Genomic DNA, 22,420 nt, shown 5'->3' with positions numbered 1-22,420 from the left:
TCACAGATACAGCCATGTGTACATGGTAATATAGTCATGCCTCTCACAGGGATGTTTCAGTCAACAATGGAACATGCCTATACATACACAACAGCAATTCCTTAGACTGTGTCCTAGTGACCCCACAGCCGACTTCTTGGGTCTAACAACAAAGTCTCCTAACCGCACATTTCTCAGGATGGATCTTCATGATTAAGCAACGTAGTTGTATGGGTTTTACTTTTTTATTGTTTTCTATTCAAAACTAAGCTTTTTTTTTTAAGCAGATATAAGCCGTAGTGCCCTGTGGATGAACACCAAGGTTGTTGCCAGCATATGACTCCCGGAGAATCCTGTGGGAGCTCAGTCTGTGTATAAGGGTAGAATGGCTAAATTGCATAATACAGCTTTGTTGTTGAGGTGTTACCTCTTAACAATACTAGTATTCGCCAGGTGGTGGTGGCACATGCCTTAAATCCCAGCACTCAGGAGGCAGAGCAAGCTTGGATATAGAAAGAGACAGAAACCAGAGCTCGCCTGTGCAGTGGGGTTTGCAGTCCCCATTCTACTGCTCCCACAGATCTCAATATTGATAACACCTGTGTTCTCAGAGCCACTTCACCTGGGTCAGGATCCATCTCTGTCTCTTTATGTAACATGTTCTGGGATGGCCTCATGCCACCACACTCCAGCTGCAATGGTTGGTCTACTGATGGCTTACTGTCCTCCTCTGGTGTTTCAGACCTGGGACAGTCACTTTTCTAAGCAGGTCACGCTGACTCTTTTGTGCCCAAGGATAATGGTAAAGCCATCATCCTTCTGGGGTCTGAAGCTGATTGGGGAAGGAACTAAGAGAGTAGCTGAGTGGAGAGAAAATGCAGGCTAGGAGGAAGGCCCACTTGCCTAGATAGCAGAAGGTTGGTGAAGAAGCCCCTTTTGTACTTGGGCTCTCCCCATTTTTGTTCCCACACTTTTTCCAGCTTCTTCTCTGTGTGACTGTCCAGACAGATACAAGTTCAGACTGAGCATGTCATGAGTTCTCCTTTAGCCTCCTGGGCAAGGCTCTGACCTGTGCCCTATGGGGTATAGGGTTGTAAGCAGGATTCCCTATTGGTGTGGCCTGATTTCAAAGCCTTATTTTTGAGAATATTAGCATAGCCAATGAAAACCATGGCTGTGGAGATGTCTCTGTTGGTAAAGTATTTGCCACGTGAGCATGAGGACTTGTTTGATCCTGAGCACCCACATAAAAGCCACGAACAGTTGTACACATCTGTAATCCCAGCCCTGGGGAGATGAAGACTGGAGGAGGATCCTGGGGGTTTACTGGTCAACCAGTCTAACCAAACCCGCAAGCTCCAGGTTAAACAAGAGACCTTGTCTCCAAAACTAAAGTAGACAGTCATCAAGGAAGATATACAAGATTCACCTATGGCCTCCTACAGACACACACACACACACACACACACACACACACACACGTCAGCAGAAGTAAAGCCAAGGTGATAGATTAGAGTGAATCAGTGATTCCTACCACTGTGACCCTCTAATACAGTTCCTCACGTTGTGGGGACCCCCAATCATAAGATTATTTGTTGCTACTTCATAACTGTAACTGTGCTACTGTTATGAGCTGTAGGGTAAATATCTGCTATGCAGCCCACCGTTAAGAACCATGGAGTCAGGGATGCTGGGCAGGCCCAACCCACCCCAGAGTGCTGCCTGTAGTGCACACGGACAGCCCCTGGGCTACACAGCAATGTACCCACTTCCCTCTCTCGCCTGCAGCTCAGCTGTCCTGTTTGCCTCACCTCTTCCAAGCCGTCATTGACCGAGGTTATCTCCGGAGATTAGGCTACTCCTCCTGGGACATCCATTTAAATGATGTGTCCTCCCCAGGTCACTGAGCGTTACCTCATCTTCAACATCCCTTATGGCCACTGTGGCACCATCAGGCAGGTGAGAGGCTGACAGCGAAGCCATGGCCTTCATGGATGCATGCAAGAAGGGAGGCTTAGAAAAATGAAACTTCCTGTTAAAATGTGCGGAAGATAGAAGAAGAAGCTGCTTTGTTTCTGAAGTGGCTCACTGATCTGTCTGATGTTCCCCCATTTGGAGAATTTCAGACACACCACACATCCTGAGAAGCTGCAGAACGAGTGTTGAGTGCAGTGGTGTGGACAGCGTGTTGAGTGCAGTGGCGTGGACAGTGTGTTGGGTGCAGTGGCGTGGACAGTGTGTTGGGTGCAGTGATGTGGATATTGTGTTGTGTGCAGTGGCATGGGCAGTGTGTTGGGTGCAGTGGCGTGGACAGTGTGTTGGGTGCAGTGATGTGGATATTGGGTTGGGTGCAGTGGCGTGGACAGCGTGTTGGGTGTGATGGCTAGACAGGTGATGACTGGGCTGACAATATTCTCCCAGTTTCAAAGCCAGCAGTTCCCATAACGTGCTTCTTGACTGCATGTTAGAACATATCCACCATGACTTGCAGGGGATGAGGGAGGACAGGTTGTCTGTCTGCTATGTCTCTAACTAAGCAGCTAGTTATATTTCACACTATAGGAAGCAAGCATCTAGGATATTCTGGAGCCATTAAATACATGTGTCTATTAAATCTCTGCAACCACCTTCTTAGAGCATGAAACAATGGCACTGATATTTAGGACACCCATGTATGTATGGAGGAACTGTTACACCATTACACCCCAGTCAGTATATCTCCATCAATATATGTCTCTGTCAGGCATCTTACATGTCTCTCCCAGACACTGATCAAGATGGAGCATACAGCAGCCTAGACAACCTCCCTTGAATCCTCCAAGACTTCATTCAGTACTTTGCTAGGCACCCATCTGTTCTAGCCTAATCCTCCCCTCCTTTCTAGTTTCCCTCTCCTAGGGCAAATCCTCGGGACTTTAGCTCACACTGATAAGTCGATGTGTTTTCCTGAGCTAAGCTCTTGTTAAACCAGCCAGATGTCTTCGAGCTCATTTGGTCCAGCAGTGAATTGCCAACTGAGAACGCTGAGAAGTTGTTTGCCTCTGTGGCTCCCTCATATCTTAACAGGTGTTATTGCATATCTTTCTCTGGGGACATTACACACGTCTAATTTTTCCTGATAACACAACGATAACTCCACCCAAAACTTCATCAGTGTCCATCTTGGTGAACCAGTAAGTTCACCGGGCTTATTTGCAGAAGCAAGAGTAAGGAGTTGCACCTCAAGTGTGCCACCCCAGCATAGATGGCATAGCCCTGTGAATGCTGCTGAATGATGTGAATGATGGGGCCCCTTTCAGTCAACCTTCTACCTCTCCTACCCCAGTGCTGCTGAGACCACATGAAGCTGGGGTTGGGTGGGAGGGAGTGGTTGGAATCAGCTGAGGAGCTAATGGCCTTTCCGTTCCCTCCCTGTATGAAGGGATGTTAATGGCCTTGTGTGGGGATCTCCTAGGTAAAGATGATCTCGGCTGCTCTGCTTTCGAGTTGGCAGTGGTCATGGCTGGAGGACACTGGCTAAAAATGCTCATGAAGGGATAACTGGTTTACTCAGTGGCTTTAGTGTGGTAAGAGCCACAGCAGCCTTAGGCCCATGGGGAACAGTGAGGCACCTGTTGCCAAAGATCAACAGAGGAGCAAGACAGCACCTGCCACAAGTTTCTGTGAGCTGGGCTTGAGAGGCATAGACTAGAGGGCGCTCGAGAGGGAGAAGGTTCCTCCTGCCTTCTGACGCCTCTTTTTTATTATTATTATTTATTAAATATTTCTGTTTCTTCCCCGCCATCGCCTCCCCTTTCCCTTCCCCTCCCCCAATCAAGTCCCTCTCCCTCATCAGCCCAAAGAGCAATCAGGGTTCCCTGCCCTGTGGGAAGTCCAAGGACCACCCACCTCCGTCCAGGTCTCGTAAGGTGAGCATCCAAACTGCCTAGGCTCCCACAAAGCCAGTACGTGCAGTAGGATCAAAAACCCATTGCCATTGTTCTTGAGTTCTCAGTAGTCCTCATTGTCCTCTATGTTCAGCGAGTCCGGTTTTATCCCAGGCTTTTTCAGACCCAGGCCAGCTGGCCTTGGTGAGTTCCCTATAGATCATCCCCATTGTCTCAGTGTGTGGGTGCACCCCTCGCGGTCCTGAGTTCCTTGCTCATGCTCTCTCTCCTTCTGCTCCTGATTTGGACCTTGAGATTTCTGTCCGGTGCTCCAGTGTGGGTCTCTGTCTCTGTCTCCTTTCATCACCTGATTCAGGAGGATCTGACTTCTGACTCCTCTTATGGTCATACTATTAAGGGTGAGTTCAGTTGGGTGTCAGAACGTTACAACCAGCACACTATTCTTCTTACTTTAGGCTTAATTTGTCCCTCTTTCTCTAGCCTTTAAATCTTTGGTTGATTGGACATCTTTACAAATTATATGCATTTTAATACTATATAAATCCTCCCAAGTGTTACCTTAGCAGGATCCCACAAATTTTGGTAAGTTAGGTATTGTATTGTTTACTTTTCTATGGCTGTGACAAAACATGGTGACCAAGGAAACTTGTAAAGAAAGTGTTTAATTTGGCTTATGGATTTAGAGGGTTAGGGTCCACGATGGCAGTGTGAAGGGACGGAGGCAGGAAAAGTGGAGTGCTTACATCCCAATTCAGAAGTAGGATTCAGACAGAGAACACAGGGAACAGTACTAGTCTTTTGAAACCTCAAAGCCTACCCCCAGTGACACACATCCTCCAACCACCAACTGGGGTCCAAGCATTTAAAAGTGAGCCTCTGTGGGCTCTTCTCACTCACAACACAGGCACCATTTTCAGTTCTTTCAAAACAGTCCTAGATTTCTCTTAGGATATTTCTGATACAAAAGTTGCCTGAAAATATACCGTCTACTTCCACGTATTTGAGAATTTCCCAGAAAGATTGCTGTCATTAATTTTAAGTTTAATTCCATTGCTACCTGACAATGTCTTTCTATCCTTTCAAGACTATTAAAGTATTTCTTATGGGCTGGAACATGGTCTGTCCTAATGAATATTCTACCTGGATTGAGAAGAATGTGCATTTTACTGTGGTTGGATAGACTGTTTAATTAATGTCAACAAGATCTAGTAGATCAACAGTGTTCCTCGGGTCCCTTATTCCCTTACTGCATTCCTCCCCATTGGATCTATGGTTGAGAGAGGGATAGTGAAGCATCCAGTTACTACAGTGGGTTTGTCAGCATCTCACTTCGGTTCCCTTTGCTTCCCATATTTAACACTCTGCCTGCAGGTGTGTTATATTAATGATTATTATATTGGGATACAGATTGTTCCTTACCTCGATTATCTCGGGTAAGGATCTGCTCCTAGAGGGTTGACCCTTTCTTTTGTTGTTACCAAGCACCCATCTTGGCCCTGACAGTTCTGCGCGCTCTGAAGTTTGTTCTGAACGAAGGAGCAGCTGCCATGCTGCACTCCCTCCATCTCAGTGTCGGTGTCTGTGCACTGACAGCGGCTGTCTTGTAAAGAGCACGTAGCTGGAGGATTTGTGGATTCTCCTGTAACCTATTCTCTGTCTTCACATTGGTGTAAATATGAACCGTTCATACTTAACATTCTCATCCAAGCAGTTGGATTAGACTCCACCACCATTTGTTATATTTGTCTTATGTTCTTTCCCTGCCCTGTGCCTACCTATTCTAACTTCTCTGATTCTTTTGAACTATACATTTACATAACAACACTTTATCTCCTCTTAATATACCACGTATGTCACCCTACAGTTTACAAGACACTTTCTTTGGGTAGTGTTGGGAACTGAACTCAAAACATCGGGGTGGTAAGTAACCAAGCCCTCGTCCACTGACTTGCATTATCAGGCCTATTATAAATTTTTTATATAATCTCGGTGCATTTTAAAATGTAACAGCCACGATATAATCTGCCCTTTAGGCAAAATACGGTAGAGCTAGAAGGCAAAGGTTACAGCTAAAACCTTGACTTGTTTTTACTGTATTTAAATGTCTCCCTTCTGTTTATGACTAGGTATAGGGTTTCCATTAACAATGGTGTTAAAACTGTAGGTGGTGGTAGTAGTAGTAGCATAGTAGTATAGTAGTAGTAGCTGCTCATAAAGGCAAGGGGAGTGGGAAGAACTCTCTTTGGGATTCGGAACCTTAGAAGCCAACCTGGTTACGTGGGATAAAGGAAATTCATGCCATGTGTTAGTAACCTTTTAGGTCTGGGTTTTCTTCTTTATTGGGTGCATCAAAGACAATTCCTACTCCAACCTCCATACCCCTGGAAAGAATGTGGCCCAGTTCAAGTTCAACGCCTTCAGCTTCCTCAAAAGCTTCGATGTGGTCTACCTGCAGTGTAAGGTTCTGCCTGCTGAATCGGGGACCACTCTTCGAGATGCTCACAAGGTTGTCCGAGGCAGGGAGAACCGGCACAGGCTCTGCAGAGGCCAGCAAAGAACCAATTGAGTACTTCCAAACAGTAGGGCCACTGAAGATCCACAGAGCAGGTCATAAGAGAAAGGCCCTGGTATGATCTCTCTCGCTGGCACATGAGTGAGTCGAAAAACTGGAATCAAGGTCTGTTTCTTACCAGGAAGCAATGTTTGGCCACTCAGAAGCCAGACATTGGCCACACTGTCTACTCCATCCATTCAGATGGGCAGAAGCCAAAGGATTTATTCTCTGGGCTTTGTCACTAACCAATCCATTGATTTTGAAATGTGTAAGAGGTACTTGTGATACTGAGGGAGCATGTGCCTGTAACAGCATTGCTTTCTGTTACCACAGAGTGTACCTTCAAGTATTTAACAGAACCCTGGCTGAGCACCCTTTCCCCTCTGACACTGTAGACTGGGGAGTCCACAGAGGACGCCTTGGGCATGAGCTGTCTCCTACTCACACAGAGTATGGCTATTGCTACCCCTTCCCACTCACTGGGGAGCTCACATGTCCCCTCATTCATTGTCAACGGCTGTGGGAAAAGTCCAATGGGTCAAGAGAATAGACTCCATGGAGGACAGCTGACAGGGATGGGAGACAAGAGATGTCTGAAGTTTGGGAGAGGCAGGCTGTCAGCAGTAATGGTGTCTTTTCTTGGGACTTAGATAGTGGAGACCAGAGCTGAGCCCAGCCAACGCTAGCACCTTCTTCATGATTCTCATGTCTCATAGGCCTGTAGCAGCCACTGGGGTGCAAGTCATTCTTCCTTGCTTGAAGTGGCAACCTGGGTTCACATGCATAGCAATTGTAGGAGAGGAAAAGATAGGGAAGGAGCAGGAGCTTTACCCCAAGGCTGGTGTCACATGTGTGATGGGCTTCAGCTCCGGACTTTCCCATACAGCCCTCATGACTGTAGAAGCTCACTGGAAAGAACAATTCAAAACTAATTTTGTGTGTGTCTTTTCTAAGATTTGCAAATCGTGTAGATGTCGAAAGCTGTATTGAATCAAGCAAAATCATTCAAGGAAAGATCATCGGGGTCAAACACATTAATGCCAAGACTTGTACCCTCCATTACTGTGACGAGTGTAGCATCTGTGCAGACTCTGGCACCCTGCCACCTTGTTTTTGTGACACCAACAAAGGACCCTGACATGGCTGAGGCAGAACCCAAATTTATCACAATCAGTATTTCTTTGTCAGTAGAATATTTAAGTTTTCAAATTATTTTGTTATGTTTGTACTCTTATTTACTCTCTAATATGGTTTTTTGTTCTTTGTATAAATGCACAATATTAAAAATAGTCTTATACCTTCACATGGTGGTGCTGATGGTTATGAACGTCCTTTTTTCCTAATGTTTTAGCTCATTTTGAGGCTTAAGTCTATATTACTATATTGCAATATAAGCAGAGAATTAGAGTAGAAAATAAAAAAGGGGCATGTAGGCAATACTAAAGATGGGATATCATTTTGTGAAATGCCTAAATTTTAGAAGTTTTTAAAATTGTGTTTAAGACTAAAACTTCCTAAAGCCAAGAGAAAAATGATTCCTCTGGGATGACTTTTTCAGGGCTGAATTCTGATTGAATTTTCCTACATAGGTTCCTTTTCTTTTTCTTACTTACATCCTTTTTAAACTGTACTGTACTTAAAATTTAATTTTTTAATTGAAAATAGATTTTTCCATATAATCTATTCTTATTGTGCTTCCAGATAGCCCAGCTCCTCCCAGATCTTCCTCAACTTCCCACCCACTGAAGCCCATACTCTTTCTTGCTCCCCTTCATTAGAAAACCACAGGAATCTAAAGAAAAAATAAAATAAGAACAAATGAAATCAAGTGAGACAAAACAAACAGAAAAATAAAGAGCCAAGTAAAATGTACAAGAAACACACACAGACCTAGAGACACACACTGGCACACACAGAAATAGAACTTCTATGGAAGTCTACCGACAGAACCCAGTACTTGTTCAGTCCATGAAGCTGGATGCCTCAGCTGGTCTTCAGTATACACCAGAATCCTGGAAAACGCAGGCTCTGATGCCAGGGAAGGAATGGACTTGCAAGAAACAACGGGGAGCAGGAGGGGTGGGGGTGAAGAACAAAGGGCAAAATTCCTTCCCCCATGTCCTTCTGCAGGCTACCACCAGGTGGTGGGGCCATGATTAAAAGTGAGTCTTCCTACCTCAAATGATTTAAGAAAAAAAAAATCCCTCACGCCTGCTGGATTTTAATTAATTCCAGATGTAGTCAAGTTGACTACCAAGAATAGCCATCACAAGTCTAACCCCTTCTCAACTGACACACAATGATATCTCCTTACGTCATCCTTAATTCCCAAATGAACGCAATAGCCAGGTCATTATTACACCCAACCTGATCTAACTACCCATGTACAAGTCCAAACACATCCTATATTTAACCACGTCATAATTACATGAAATGTGATATAACTATTCCTCATACAACTGCAAATGCACTATACATTCTAGAAGAAGTGGTGATATCCCTTGAAGGACATTCTTTTAGTGTCTCAAACTTAAACATAATAACCACTGGTATTCTCTTAATTGATGTTACAGAACCTGATAAGAAATTAAGGAAGGAAAACACAAATACTTGTACAAACACATTCCTAACAATATTACAGAAACACTCATGTCAATTATAATCCATAGTTTCATTCCTGATGGGTCTGTGTCCTTTGTCTCCCTGCCTGGATTAGGCTGTAGCTCCCCATTGGCTCTAATTGCAGGGCATGGTAGCACCAAGGGATACCTAAAGTCTTACACTTCAGACATAATTTTTCTTACCTCCATTGTGGAGAATCAATCCAATTGTTCACGGTGATCTTCATCAATCACTCTTCCTAACACTGTCGTGCTTTGGCTGAAGGGCATCGGAAGCCCAAAGTGGCCAGGGGGAAGCCCCGAGTTTCAGTCTAATGGATTGTTTGTTGTTGTCTCCTGGCCGGAGTGCTGCCCCTCCTGGGACTAAAGCATCTAGGCCAGAAGAACTTAAGGTCATGGGAACTGGAAGCAAAAAGGTTCTAGTGGAACCACTTAGAGGCTACAGTAAGTGGGACCATTCCTTTTTCTACCCCTCGATTCCTGCACCCATGAATTCCAGCTGGAGGAGCGCACATCCCACATACTGGACGCTGAGTCAAAGCATATACCCTGTGGAGAACTCTACCCCGGCCCTTCAGGCTACTGCCACCTAATTGACTTTGTGGTTGTGTCTTCTAAGGCCATCCCATCTTTCTGTCAGGGCTGCTGCTTCAGGACAGTGGGCCAACTATCACACTTCTCTGCCTAGGAAGTACGTTTCTGGGTCAGAAGCAATACTGTGTGGAATTCCATGGTGGAGAATAAGGTATTCTGTAAGTACACGGATGGTGATTTTGGCAGAAACGGTATATGGAAGAAAGGCAAATCCATAACCAACATCAGTATCTACGCCAGTAAGGACAAAACCTCCTTTCCATGGAGGAAGCACTCCAATGGCCTCTGAAGTTCGTTTCAGCTCTTGTAAAGTGCTTTGCCACAACGGCATCCTACCTAATGTGTCCTGGCCTGGAACACTTGGGCACACCTCATAGGTCCAACGTCAAAGAGAGAACTGGTTTCATCATGTGATTTCCTTTGAAGGTCAATTTTTTACCAAGCCTGGAAGATGGCGTTGTGATCTGGGAAATATGAATGGCGTACCATTTTCCTGTTTACAGTGCGCGAATGTGGATGATATTTCTCCAACCTATTTAAGTGTATGCTCATCAACACGCGCTCCAGCTGTCCAGGGTAGGAGGTGGGAGAGGCTTACAGTCGAGAGCCCACAGACTTGGCAGAGAGCAGCACACAGGGTCATGAGGAGCTCCCATCACTGAACAACATAGGTCACTCAGTCCCCAGGACATAACCCTGAGGTGATTCTTTATCCCCATGTTCTACAGAAGAAGGGGCAGCAACTCTGAGCAGCAAGGGGTCCTGCCGATCATCACTCAATGGCTAATGCTGGGGCCAGAACAGAACCCCAGCTTCTCCCGCACTGCATCCCAGGGTAGAGCATGGCTACTCAAGAGGTTCCCTTGTCAGTCAAAGAAATTTGAGCAAAATTGGGTTCAACCAAAAATTCGAAATCTCTGTTACTATGCGACATTTGAGAAAACGTAATATATTAGTAGAAGGAATTAAAAAGAGGGATTTGACCTTTCTCCAACACATCAAGCCAGGCCATTCCTTCCTTCCCCTTTCCATGCCTCTGAATGGGTGTCTGATCCTGTGAGACACATTTGAAGCCTGTGTCTCTGCATTATTTTATAAAATTATAGATCAGAGTTTTGTCTGAGATGTCTGAAGTCTCAGGATGGTTGTTAAAGAATAAAACTGGTTGGAGAGCCCATGATAAGAATGTGAGTAAAACCACACCATGGTAGTCACCAGATGTCGTGTCGAGAGAAAGCAAACAGAGGCTTGGGAAGTGGCCCAGTTGGTAAGGTGTTTGCCATGTAGGCCTCAGATGTGTGCCTCTACATCCAAAGCAATGAGCTCAGCAATAAACCTCTCCAACTCACATCTCAGGAGCTGAGACTGACCAGAAGCTTGAGTGCAGTGCTCAGATCCTTAGCTCCCAGCTGGCGGAATGTCCAACCTAGTGCAGTGCTCAGATCCCTCACTCCCATCTGAGAGAATATCCATCTGAGTGCAGTGTCTACACCAAGCAGGACCAGTGGCCGAAATGATAAAAGGACCTATCTGGGTCTTTCTCATCTTGCAACAGAGACTCATAAGATGCATAGAATCCTATCTTGGTGACAATGTCATCACTGTGGAACACCATGATCATGTGGCTTGAAGAAGAGGTAAATACTGGGATGGTTTCTGAGGAGAATCTCCCCAGGGAAAACGATTTGCTCTGTGGACCATCAAAAATCTCAATGATGTCATAAGCACAGCCATAGAAGTTTTCTATCCTGTGGATGCTTGGATGGCATCATTCAAGCTCCTTTCCTTGGCCTTTTTCTCCAGAAGTGACTCCCAGATGGCTGCATGAAGGGTCAGGCAAATCTACTGTAAACACATACCTCCTCCCACAGGTGGGAAGAGCGCCTGGTACTGGTAAATGTACCTCTCTACTTCTAAATTTATTCTTTTAGTTTTGTATTGAATAAAAATATTTTCACACAAGTTGTCCTGGTCACATTTCCCACTCCCACCCCCGGTTCCTCCCCACTCATCCAACTCCACGCCCTTTCTTTCTCTTTTATAAAAGACAAACAAGCCAGGAACAAACACACACACACAAACTCACAAAAATGTCACTCAATATATACAAGCAAAAGATCAATAAGTCAAAAAATTCTAAACAAAGCAATTTGAGACAAAAATCTACAAAAATACAATTAAATTCATTTTCTTTTGATTTGTTCATGTTTTAATTCAATCTTTTCAATGTGTGCTATAAACTCATGGCATAAAACTTAAGTGATAATGATGGCTTATGTCAGGAAGGAAAATCTCCCATCCCCACTGATCCCTCCACTCTATCCTGCTTCCCAGAAGCGGTTCTTTGTCCTTTCACAGGAAGCTTACACAAGAATCGTGGCAGACTGACAATTACCCACTGTATTCTTGCATCTCATTCTGTAGCAATAGTCACTTAGTCTGGGACAGTGACATGTGACTGTACCAAAAATCTGTTTAGCAGATCTGCTGATGGGCAAGTAGATTAATCCCAATCTACTGTCTCTGTACGAAAGCTGCAGACTATTGATCAACATCCCTTGGCATTTCAAGGTACATCTCATTTGGAAGAATTATAGCTTTTTATGTTTTATATAATATTTATGCATGCATGTAACAGTGTGCATCCAGACTGGCCCAGTTCCTTCCCTTCAGTCCTTCCATTAGCTCACTCCCAACTTTTCCCCCAACTTCACAGGCTCTCTTCTTTTAAATTTTATTTATTTTTACCTAGTTCTTATTTTGAGACAGGTTTCACATGTAGCATGGGCTGGTCTTGAACTCACAGAGATCTGCCTGCTTTTGCCTCTTAAATGCCAAACTAAAAGGCATATGCCACCACAACTGTTTTATTTTAAATTTTCTACCCACTAAATACACTTTGTGTTTTCTGTATGTACATGGGTATGGGGCATTCTACAGGAGTAGGGGTAATCTCTCAGTGCCTGTATCCCTGAAGAAAAGCGGCTCTCACTCCCCCAGTAACCACTAATTGCCAACAGCTTCTCAGAAAGGGGTGGGACATTATGAGTCCCTCACTCATGCATGTTGGGACTGTGGCTGACTTGATATTATGTGCATCTTGTACATGAAGTTTCACCTGTTAGGAGTTCATGTGTGCAACTGCATTGTTGTGTCCGGTAAAGAGGCAGTAAAACTAATGTCTACAAAGCCCGGTAATGATAACTGTCTAGGCAGAAAATATTCACTCACTTGACCACTTCAAAGTCTGAGGTGAGCGCTGCTACCCACTTGTATGTCCCAGGCACAAAGCACATTGGTGGGCTATTTTTTAGGATACCAAGGACTGGAGAAGGAGCCTGAACTATTTATGAGCAAACCACCACACTGGAGATTTTCATCTGTAAAAAAGTGAGAAAATCTCATGAGGAGACATAGTGCTTTTTGTTTTGTTTTCAGTGAGATCAAGAAGAGACACAAGAAAGCAGAAGTAAAGAAAACAACTGAGTATTGGGGATGTACACCTATAACCCAGCACTGAGAGTGGATCTCAAATGTGAAGTGGGTATGAGCTGTAGAGTCGGAAGAAAAACAGCTGTACCAACAAAAAGATGTAGGAAGACTTAGGCTATGACTGCTTCTCTTTTTCATTTTGATGTCTTTTTTATTGGTGTGTGTGTGTGTATGTGTACGCACACACATGTGCAAATGTGCATGCGAGTGTGTGAGTACACAGTCTGTGGAGAACAGAGGGCATTGGATCCCTTGGAGCTGGGGTTACAAGAAGTTCTACGCTGCCTAATGCAGGTGTTGAGAACAGAACTGAGATCCTTGGCAAAAACAGCAAGTACTCTTAAATGATGAGCCATGCCTCCAGCCAGAAAAAAAAAAAAAGAAAACAAAACGTTTTTTTTTTTTTTTGAGACAAAGCTAAAGTGGTTGAGGCTGACTATATAGCTAGGGGGTGACCCTGAACTCCCGAGATCATCCAGCCTCCACTCCTGAGTGTTGGAATAGGCATGTACCATCTTGGCTTGTTTTGTACAATGCTAGGGACTGAACCCAGGGCCTCCTGTGAGCTAGACAAGCTCTCTCTCAACTGAGCTACATCCCCAGCCTCAGCATCACCATCTGACAGATGAAGACCATTCCCTCTGTGATGGGAAAATGATAGCCCCTAGAATTGAACAGGCCTTATGCACACAGGTCCCCAGACAGGTTTACATGTGCAAACCCACTATGTTATGCTGTAGGACAAACAACTCACATTAGATCACTGATTCTCAACCTGCAGATTGTGACCCCAACAGGTGTCACATATCAGATATCCTGCATATCAAATATTAACATTATAATTCATAAAAGCAGCAAAATTACAGTGCTGAGGTAGCAACAAAACAGTTTTATGGATGGGGATCACCATGAGAAGCTGTATTAAAGGATCACAGAACTGGGAAGGTTGAGGATCACACTGACGTTATGAAAAGAAGTAATGAGGAGGCTACTAAACTGATCTGGCATCTCAGTTCCTACATAAGCAAACAAAAGTCACTCAGTCTAGATTGTCGGAAGTAATTAGAAACTGCAAACTCACCTCAAACTAGGAACTTCCCACTCGCGCGATCCAAAGGAAGACATCGGCACACATTCACCAAGCAAGCATTGGCCTTGCCTCCAACCTTGCCCTAACAAATCTTGGCCTCTTGGTAAAGCCCCAAATAACCCCCAGCTAGCAGCTTCTCATATTAAAACAGTTATTTGCTCAGCCCAAATTCTTTCAAGTGCCGAGGCACCAAAGCTTATCTTTTAAAAATTATATACAAATTGGAGCTGAAATCGAGAGCAAGGTGAATTCTGCAGTTAGTGTTAAACTCTCGGATTTGGTGTGTGATTAGCGGTAGACGCCTATGTAACAGCTTCCTATGTATTAAATATGAGAGGGCGTCAGCCAGAGACAGCACGAGTCCAGTGGAAGAGCAGCACATACAAGAGGAGCTGCAGTACCTGCCATGACGACACCGGAGGAGTCTAGAAAATGCACAGGAAAAATAGGTTGTGATCAAGAATTTGTATTCATATTTAATTTTTTCTTAAAACACGGAAGACTATTGACCTTTGCGGGCACCCTTTCCCCTGTGCCCAGTGCGCAGAGCTGGCCCCGACTCAGAGGAGCTTGCACATTTGAACCTCAAGAATATGGGCAGGGGCCACTACAGACAACCAGGAACTGCTGGTTCCTTGCTCCATCCTGAATCTCATGACATGAGTACCACTGCCAGCAGCTGGTTGGTCCTCTCTCTACTGAACCAGTACCCAAGAGATTTCATCTCTGGTGGATCTGAGCCCTTCCCTTACTCTCTCTCATCTGCCCACCATCTGCAGCAGTTCAGCCCCACCATATTGTCACTGTCATATGTTAGTGTCTTTGATGATTAGAAACAGAGTATCTAATTGGGCCATTCCCTCTAGCTTCAGAACTTGAATGGTGGCTCGGATTTTTATCCAAGAGGGCCCTGGCAACTGAGTACATATATTGACAGGCAGTACCTGCTGGTCCTCTGCTTGGTATGTCATAAATTTTTATTCAAAGACAAATGTCACGGTGAAAGAGAGACTAAATAAAGTAGTCACATAACTCAGTCAGGCAATACTTAAAGAATGTGGTCCTGCATGTGGGGTTGGATATGCCTTTGAGGGCCTGATCAGTGAGTACAGACGCACTTGTCTCTACGTTAGCCCTGGGTGTGGACTGAAAATTCACATGCCTGGTTGTAGGACAGTCTGTCATTCACAGAACCCTTGGTGGATACTGGATTGCTACCAGCACCCAGCCATGCCAGGCCAGGTATAAGATGTCTGCTAATACTGACCATTCATCTAATTGCTATTTTCCAGGTGAGATTTTCAGCAATTAAGAGATGCTGGAATCTATGCTCAAAAACTAACTCTTAAGTCAATTGACTTTAAAATTGCCTCAAATCCCAGAGCTCACTGCTGACAGCTTGCCTGCCGGTATTGACATCTCCCTTCCCAATGGCTGGGGTTGGCAAAGCTCTGTCTCTGAGATGTGATGCAAGCCTTGCCACTCACCTGAGCAAACCACGCTGGCATCCTCATAGTGCCCACAGTTGTGGGAGGATCATCCATGATGTGTGCATTGCCAAACCTTGACTTCATCCCCCATGCCCTGCACTTCATCCAGCATGATATGGCCTATGCCTCTCTCAAAGTAGCTCTCAGCTGGGGCTGACATGACCACACCACAGCAAAGCTGCTGGCACACCACCTTAGCATCTGTCAGGTCCCAACTCTCATCACGCACTGTGCCCCAGGTACCATTGTAAGAGATCTCTACTCGGCCCTCGCCCTGAAAAAGTCATCGCAGAGGAATCATTTTTCTCTTGGGCTTAGGAAGTTTCAGTCTTAAACATAATTTTAAAATACTTCTAAAATTTAGGCATTTCACAAAACGATATCCCATCTTTAATATTTCCTACATGTCCCTTTTTTATTTTCTACTCTAATTCTCTGCTTATACTGCATATAGTAATATAGACTAAAGCCTCAAAATGAGCTAAAACATTAGGAAAAAAGGACGTTCATAACCATCAGCACCACCATGTGAAGGTATAAGACTATTTTTAATATTATGCATTTATACAAAGAACAAAAAAACCGTATTAGAGAGTAAATAAGAGTACAAACATAACAAAATAATTTGAAAACTTAAATATTCTACTGACAAAGAAATACTGATTGTGATAAATTTGGGTTCTGCCTCAGCCATGTCAGGGTCCTTTGTTGGTGTCACAAAAACAAGGTGGCAGGGTGCCAGAGTCTGCACAGATGCTACACTCGTCACAGTAATGGAGGGTACAAGTCTTGGCATTAATGTGTTTGACCCCAATGATCTTTCCTTGAATGATTTTGCTTGATTCAATACAGCTTTCGACATCTCCACGATTTGCAAATCTTAGAAAAGACACACACAAAATTAGTTTTGAATTGTTCTTTCCAGTGAGCTTCTACAGTCACGAGGGCTGTATGGGAAAGTCCGGGGCTGAAGCCCATCACACGTGACACCAGCCTTGGAGTAAAGCTCCTGCTCCTTCCATATCTTTTCCTCTCCTACAGTTGCTATGCATGTGAACCCAGGTTGCCACTTCAAGCAAGGAAGAGTGACTTGCACCCCAGTGGCTGCTACAGGCCTATGAGACATGAGAATCATGAAGAAGGTGCTAGCGTTGGCTGGGCTCAGCTCTGGTCTCCACTATCCAAGTCCCGAGAAAGAAGGACACCATTACTGCTGACAGCCTGCCTCTCCCAAACTTCAGACATCTCTTGCCTCTCTTCCATTCCTGTCAGCTGTCCTCCATGGAGTCTATTCTCTTGACCCATTGGACTTTTCCCACAGCCGTTGACAATGAATGAGGGGACATGTGAGCTCCCCAATGAGTGGGAAGGGGTAGCAATAGCCATACTCTGTGTGAGTAGGAGACAGCTCATGCCCAAGGTGTCCTCTGTGGACTCCCCAGTCTACAGTGTCAGAGGGGGAAAGGGTGCTCAGCCAGGGTCCTGTTAAATACCTGAAGGCACACTCCCTGGTGACAGAAATCAATGCTGGCACATGTGTGCTTTGGTACACGGGCAAACACACACCTAAACACACACACACACACACACAGAGTCCAGGCTGAAAACAGTGGACTTGTAAGCTCTCAGCTCCAAGCTAGAAAGAAAACCTCTGCCCCCATCCTCTCAAATCTGACAGTGGCCCTTGACTTTCCTTTACAAGACGTCACTATAGTAAGAAATGACCCTGCTCCCACAGAGGGCCCAGTGTACCACTGTAAAAGTGTTTTTCACTCCTACTCACGTGACTTACTTGAATTTCTTGACTGCTTTAAAGACGAGATAAAATATGAAAATTGTGAGCACAAACGCAACAGCCAGCATACTGCATGCAACGCCGACGGCAATCTTCGTTCTCACTTCTAACATCGTTCACACCTGCAAGAGAAGATCGGGCACAGGAGGTGGCTTCACTCCCAAATTCAGCAGCCACTTGGCCACATGTCTCATCTCCCAGTGAAGAAGAAAGGTCCCAAACATGGATCTTCATGTGTGTAAGTAGAAGGAAATCTGTCCAGGGAGGTCAACGCTGACCTCATGTGGGTAAGAGAGTTTATTTGTGGTTGAAAAGGGATTTGAGCCAGAGAGTAGTGGCGCATGACTTTAATCCCAGCATTCAGGAGGCAGAAACAGGCAGATCTCTGAGTTTAAGGCCAGCCTGATCTACAGAGCTAGTTTCCAGGACAGGGTCCAAAGCTACACAGGGAAACCCTGTCTCAAAATACAAAAAAAACAAAAAATCAAACAAAAAAACAAAAACAACAACAAAAAAGGAGGTTTGATTGTAAAATCCAGATACCAGGAGATGAGAACGACAGAGAAAGTAATTACTGTTCAGAGGCAGTGAAGAACCCTGAGCGAATGAGAAGCCTGCACTGGAGCTTCCCACACCTTCCCAACTGTGCTCCCAGAGTCAGAACTTCCTCCACCAAGTACACGGGGCAGACCTGTTTCACGGACTGAGGGAATGACACTTCAAAATGTTACTGCCCTACACTGCTGAGAAAAAAATTAGTTAAAAGCAGACTTTTTTGAGGGGTGGGAGACCCCCACAAACAAATAGGTTATGCTATCTCAGGGTTAAAAAGATTCTGAAGGTGTCCAACAACCTCTTGTTGAGGCTGAAAGAGGCTTGCTCAGATCATGAGCCAGCTTTCTCAGGAGTTTCTTGTGCCTCGTTCTGTCTTCTAGCAGGCTATGTGTCTCCCTGCTAAACACTTAGCCCTCCCACCAAGTCCCCCTTTCCTGGACTTACTCTACTATCAGAATCTGGGGAGCAGCACGCCCAGAGACTACAGAAAACAATGTGACTACAAAGCATACTTACCAACGTCAAGATGTCTAACACTGAATTTACGACAATTATTTAAAGCACATGCGTGCACACACGTGCGTGCACACGTGTGTGTGCACACACCTCCAAATAGAAGGAAAAGGTTTCTGATGTAGGCTGCTTCAGAAACCTGCAGTTTCTCAAACCCGTGATTTGAGAAAAGGATCTAAACAACTCTCTTAGAGCAGTTCAGCGACAGACCAACGTATTCCACCGAGGGAAGGATAAGGTCTGCCAGAGCTGCTAGAAACTACCACCAGCTCCAAGCCAACCTCTGTGACATCAGCTTACAGCCCCCTTCATCACAATGCCGAATTATGTCCCACCTCTAGGCATATTTTAGCTTCAAGACCTAGAGACTATTTTATATCATTTAAAGTCTAACAGTTGAGAGTCTGCCAATCAGAACCTGGTCAACTGTTTCAATTATTTAAACAGAATCATGGATTGAGGTTTTAAACACCCTTGACATTATAAGCTACAGGTGTTTGACTGTGTACAGTTGTGCAGTGAAATGAGGTGAAGCTGTTCACTAGGATTCAAGCACACACTCAGCCACATTGGCCATGTCTCACACCTCATGGTGAAATAGCTGCAAAACAAGGAAGTTAAAGAGAATCCCTATTTTAGTCAGGTTTATTGTATGACTTTTTTTCTTGTCAGTTTCTTTTCAGGCTCCATCTTTTTATAGTTTAAAATATAAGATAACCTAAGAGAAAGATCCATCCTTCCTACTGAGATTACTCTTATTTGAGGCTTTGTTCAGAGGCCAGATTTCTTACCAGGAACAGAAGCATTTCTGTGATGAGCACGTTCAGTTTTCATCTGAATCAAGTTAACTGAGTCCCTTCCTTTAGAGCCTAACGTTACACCTGTCACCTAGGATCACAGATATCCAAGTATGCATCTCGACTGGAAGTAAAAATTATATGCAGTTTAAGAAATATATATATATATAATTTTTAAATTATACTAAAAATTCCTAGACCATGTCTGAGACTCAAGGCAACCTATTAATTTTCAATGCTGTAAAATTAAAAATATATTTAAAATACATCTTTCCCACTTTCAGACTGGGCATCCAGGAGGTCACAACTCTGCAGCTAGCCCATCCCTATCTCCAGGACATATGGTAATGACCAGAGTAGGATCATACTGGGGCTGGTGAGCTGTGGTTCTCTATTAACCTGTCTGTGTGGGTGGGCTGACTCTCTGTCCTGACTTCAGCTCTCCAGATGTCCTCTGTAGAGCTGTTGATTTTCAGTTTGTTCAGCTTCTTGTTGTGAACATGGTGATGACTTACATTCTTCACACATTTGGAGGAAACACCTAAAGCCCTAGTTTCCTTTCTACCCACTCTTCCCTTTTTCGGGATAGCTTCAGTTGGCCCATCTCCTGGTCTGTGGATTCTTTCTTCTGCCTTGTTCACATTTGAAATGGAGCTCTGCTGGTGACATCTTCATTTTGTTTATTGTAGTCCCCACCTCTGTAATCTCTACCCACCTCTTCATGGTAGTTTTCCTTTTATTAATATTCTTTATGATAGCCTTATACTTCCTCTTAGTTCCTTAGACATGGCTTTTTTTTTAACATATTTTAAAGTGGCTGAATTAAATCTTTGTTTAAATAGGGCTGAAATCTGGGCCTTTTCAATTAGCATTTTGATTGATTGCTCTGTCTTTTGTGAGTTCTATTTTATCATACTGTATTGTCATTTTGAAAGCTAGAGATTTTAAATGGTGTTTTTGAAAGCTAGTCGTCCATCCCCCAAGACTGTTCTTGCTGCTTGTCACAGTCTCATAGCTTCTTGTGTGACTTTCCCCAACAGATTCTCTAACATATGTGTTCTTTGTTGTGTACAGACACTGATTTGCCCAGAGGCAGCTAATAATTAGGCAAAGGTTTCTTGAAATTCCTGGGAACAAGAACAACAACCAAATCTTCCAGTCTTTGCTGAGGGACTCAGGGTACCTGTGGGCTATGCCTGCAACACTGAGCCAAACAGCTGAGAAACATGTCTCAGGCCTCTCCTCCTTGGGAAGAGCCTCCAATATCCTGCAGATACAGTACTTTAGGGCAAGTTCATACTCTTCTGAGTGTGTTTCTCGTCCTCTCAGGCACACAACTTAAATGGTGCACAGTCTTCTAGACTCCAGGAATACATCAGGGCTTTCCAAAACCATATAGTTTGGGACTCTAGGTGTCAGGTTCAAAGGAAACTCCATTTTCCTCAATTTCCAAAAGACAGAATGGACAAATGGCCACATGTGGTGCCTAGTAGCATATTAAATCCCTTCCTCGCCTCCAGGCTCCCTCAGTATCACAATAACCTGTTACACATTTCAAAGTCAATGCTAGCATTTCGGCCCTTCTCACCTCCTCCCCTATCCTGAACTCCCCCAGCCCACAGACTTCCTTCCCCACAGCTACTCATTGTCCTTATGACCCTGCTGTTCTGTCTGTGCTCACTCTCTCTGTCTGCCTCTCTCTACCTTCCTCCTCTCCCTCCCTTCTTTCTCCCATGTTCTCCCTCTCTCCCTGTTCCTATTCCTCTTTCAGTTCTGCTCTTCTGCTTCTCTCCTGCCCAGCTCCAGTCTGTTGGCCATGTTCAGTTGACTTTTTCTCCCCCTGCTCTGGACTCTTCCAGATGCTTCTGGCTGTTGTCTCTCTTACCTACAATAAAACCTTCTCCTTAATCATAGCACACAGTGGTCGTATCATTAGTTTATACACTAGGAATAATTGTCACTCAGCTTTTCCTTTAGTTTTATTTTGTCAACCGTCTAGAATCATCTGAGAAGAGGAAATGGCAGTTGAGAAAATGCCTCCATCACATCGGCCCGTAGGCAAGTCTGTAGGGGTATATTCTAGATTAATGATTGAGATGAGAGAACCCATCCCACTGTGGACTGTACAACTAATATACACGTGGTTTGGGGTTTTATAAAAGAGAAGCTGAGAGATCCGATCCGGGCACCAGGAGAGACATCTTTGGGGTGAGTGAGTTTCTGACCACTGCAGCAGGCCGGGACAGGGAACTCAGACGTTCCTCATCCCTCCTACACTTCCTGGTCATCGTCAGGGGCTATACTGCCTGATACCTCCTCTCTCTTCCTATCCCACCCAACTTGCATCCACAACCCTCCCCCCCTCCGTCTGACTCCCTCCCCTCTTTGACCACATAACATCTCCCAGCTCAGCCTGTTCGGGTGCTGGGACCGAATCCAAATCGGAAGGGCAAACGAGAGGGTGGTAGCTCCTTTGTCCCAATAGCCTGCCTGCAGCAAGCAAGGCAGGCCCTTTGTTTACGAGCCACCCAAGCAGCAAGGAGATCCGATCAGAGCACCAGGAGAGACATCTTTGGGCCACCCAAGCAGCAAGGAGATCTGATCCGGGCACCAAGAGAGACATCGGGCTTGCATCCACAACCCACCCAGAGCGGTGCTGAGGAGTTCCATCTGGACTGTTTTCCATGTTTGGGTGCTGAGGAGTTCCAGCTCGATTGGACGTTCCCTGCTTCTACACTGAAGAGATACACCCAGAGACTCAGTCACAGCAAAGACTGGACCAAGACACCAGGCCTCTCCTGGCTCCATTTGAACGAGGAGATGGGAAGGCGCCAATGCAAGACTTCCTCCAACAACATGAAAGGCAACATGACTTCACCAGAATCAAGGGATCCCCGAAACAAGAAGAATTGTACACCCTACTCCAGAAGAATTAGAAGAAATCGACTCAAAAGTGAATTATATGAAAATAATAGAAGACCTTAAACAGGAGGTGAAAAACTGCCATAAACAATTAGAGATTACAAACAAAAAGGTAGAGGAAATGAATAAAT

At 44.7% G+C, this 22,420-nt stretch overlaps 1 long non-coding RNA gene across 1 annotated transcript in view; it reads right to left on the bottom strand.

The window, feature by feature from the left end:
* Positions 1-3,822: 3,822 nt before the first annotated feature.
* The window catches only part of LOC126502376 (uncharacterized), a 54,722-nt gene continuing 36,124 nt past the window's right edge, over positions 3,823-22,420 (bottom strand). Inside the window, exons 8-9 of the long non-coding RNA XR_007591912.1 lie at positions 17,500-17,624; positions 3,823-6,404 (exon numbers count right to left, since the gene is read on the bottom strand). This is a non-coding gene — a long non-coding RNA (uncharacterized lncRNA). The remainder of the gene's footprint in view (positions 6,405-17,499; positions 17,625-22,420) is intronic.

Source organism: Alexandromys fortis, unplaced genomic scaffold (assembly GCF_014885135.2).
Source record: "Alexandromys fortis isolate MF-2015 unplaced genomic scaffold, M_Fortis_MF-2015_v1.1 scaffold_45, whole genome shotgun sequence".
NCBI classification, from domain to species: Eukaryota; Metazoa; Chordata; class Mammalia; order Rodentia; family Cricetidae; genus Alexandromys; species Alexandromys fortis.
This window is presented reverse-complemented; position numbering and strand designations above follow the sequence as displayed.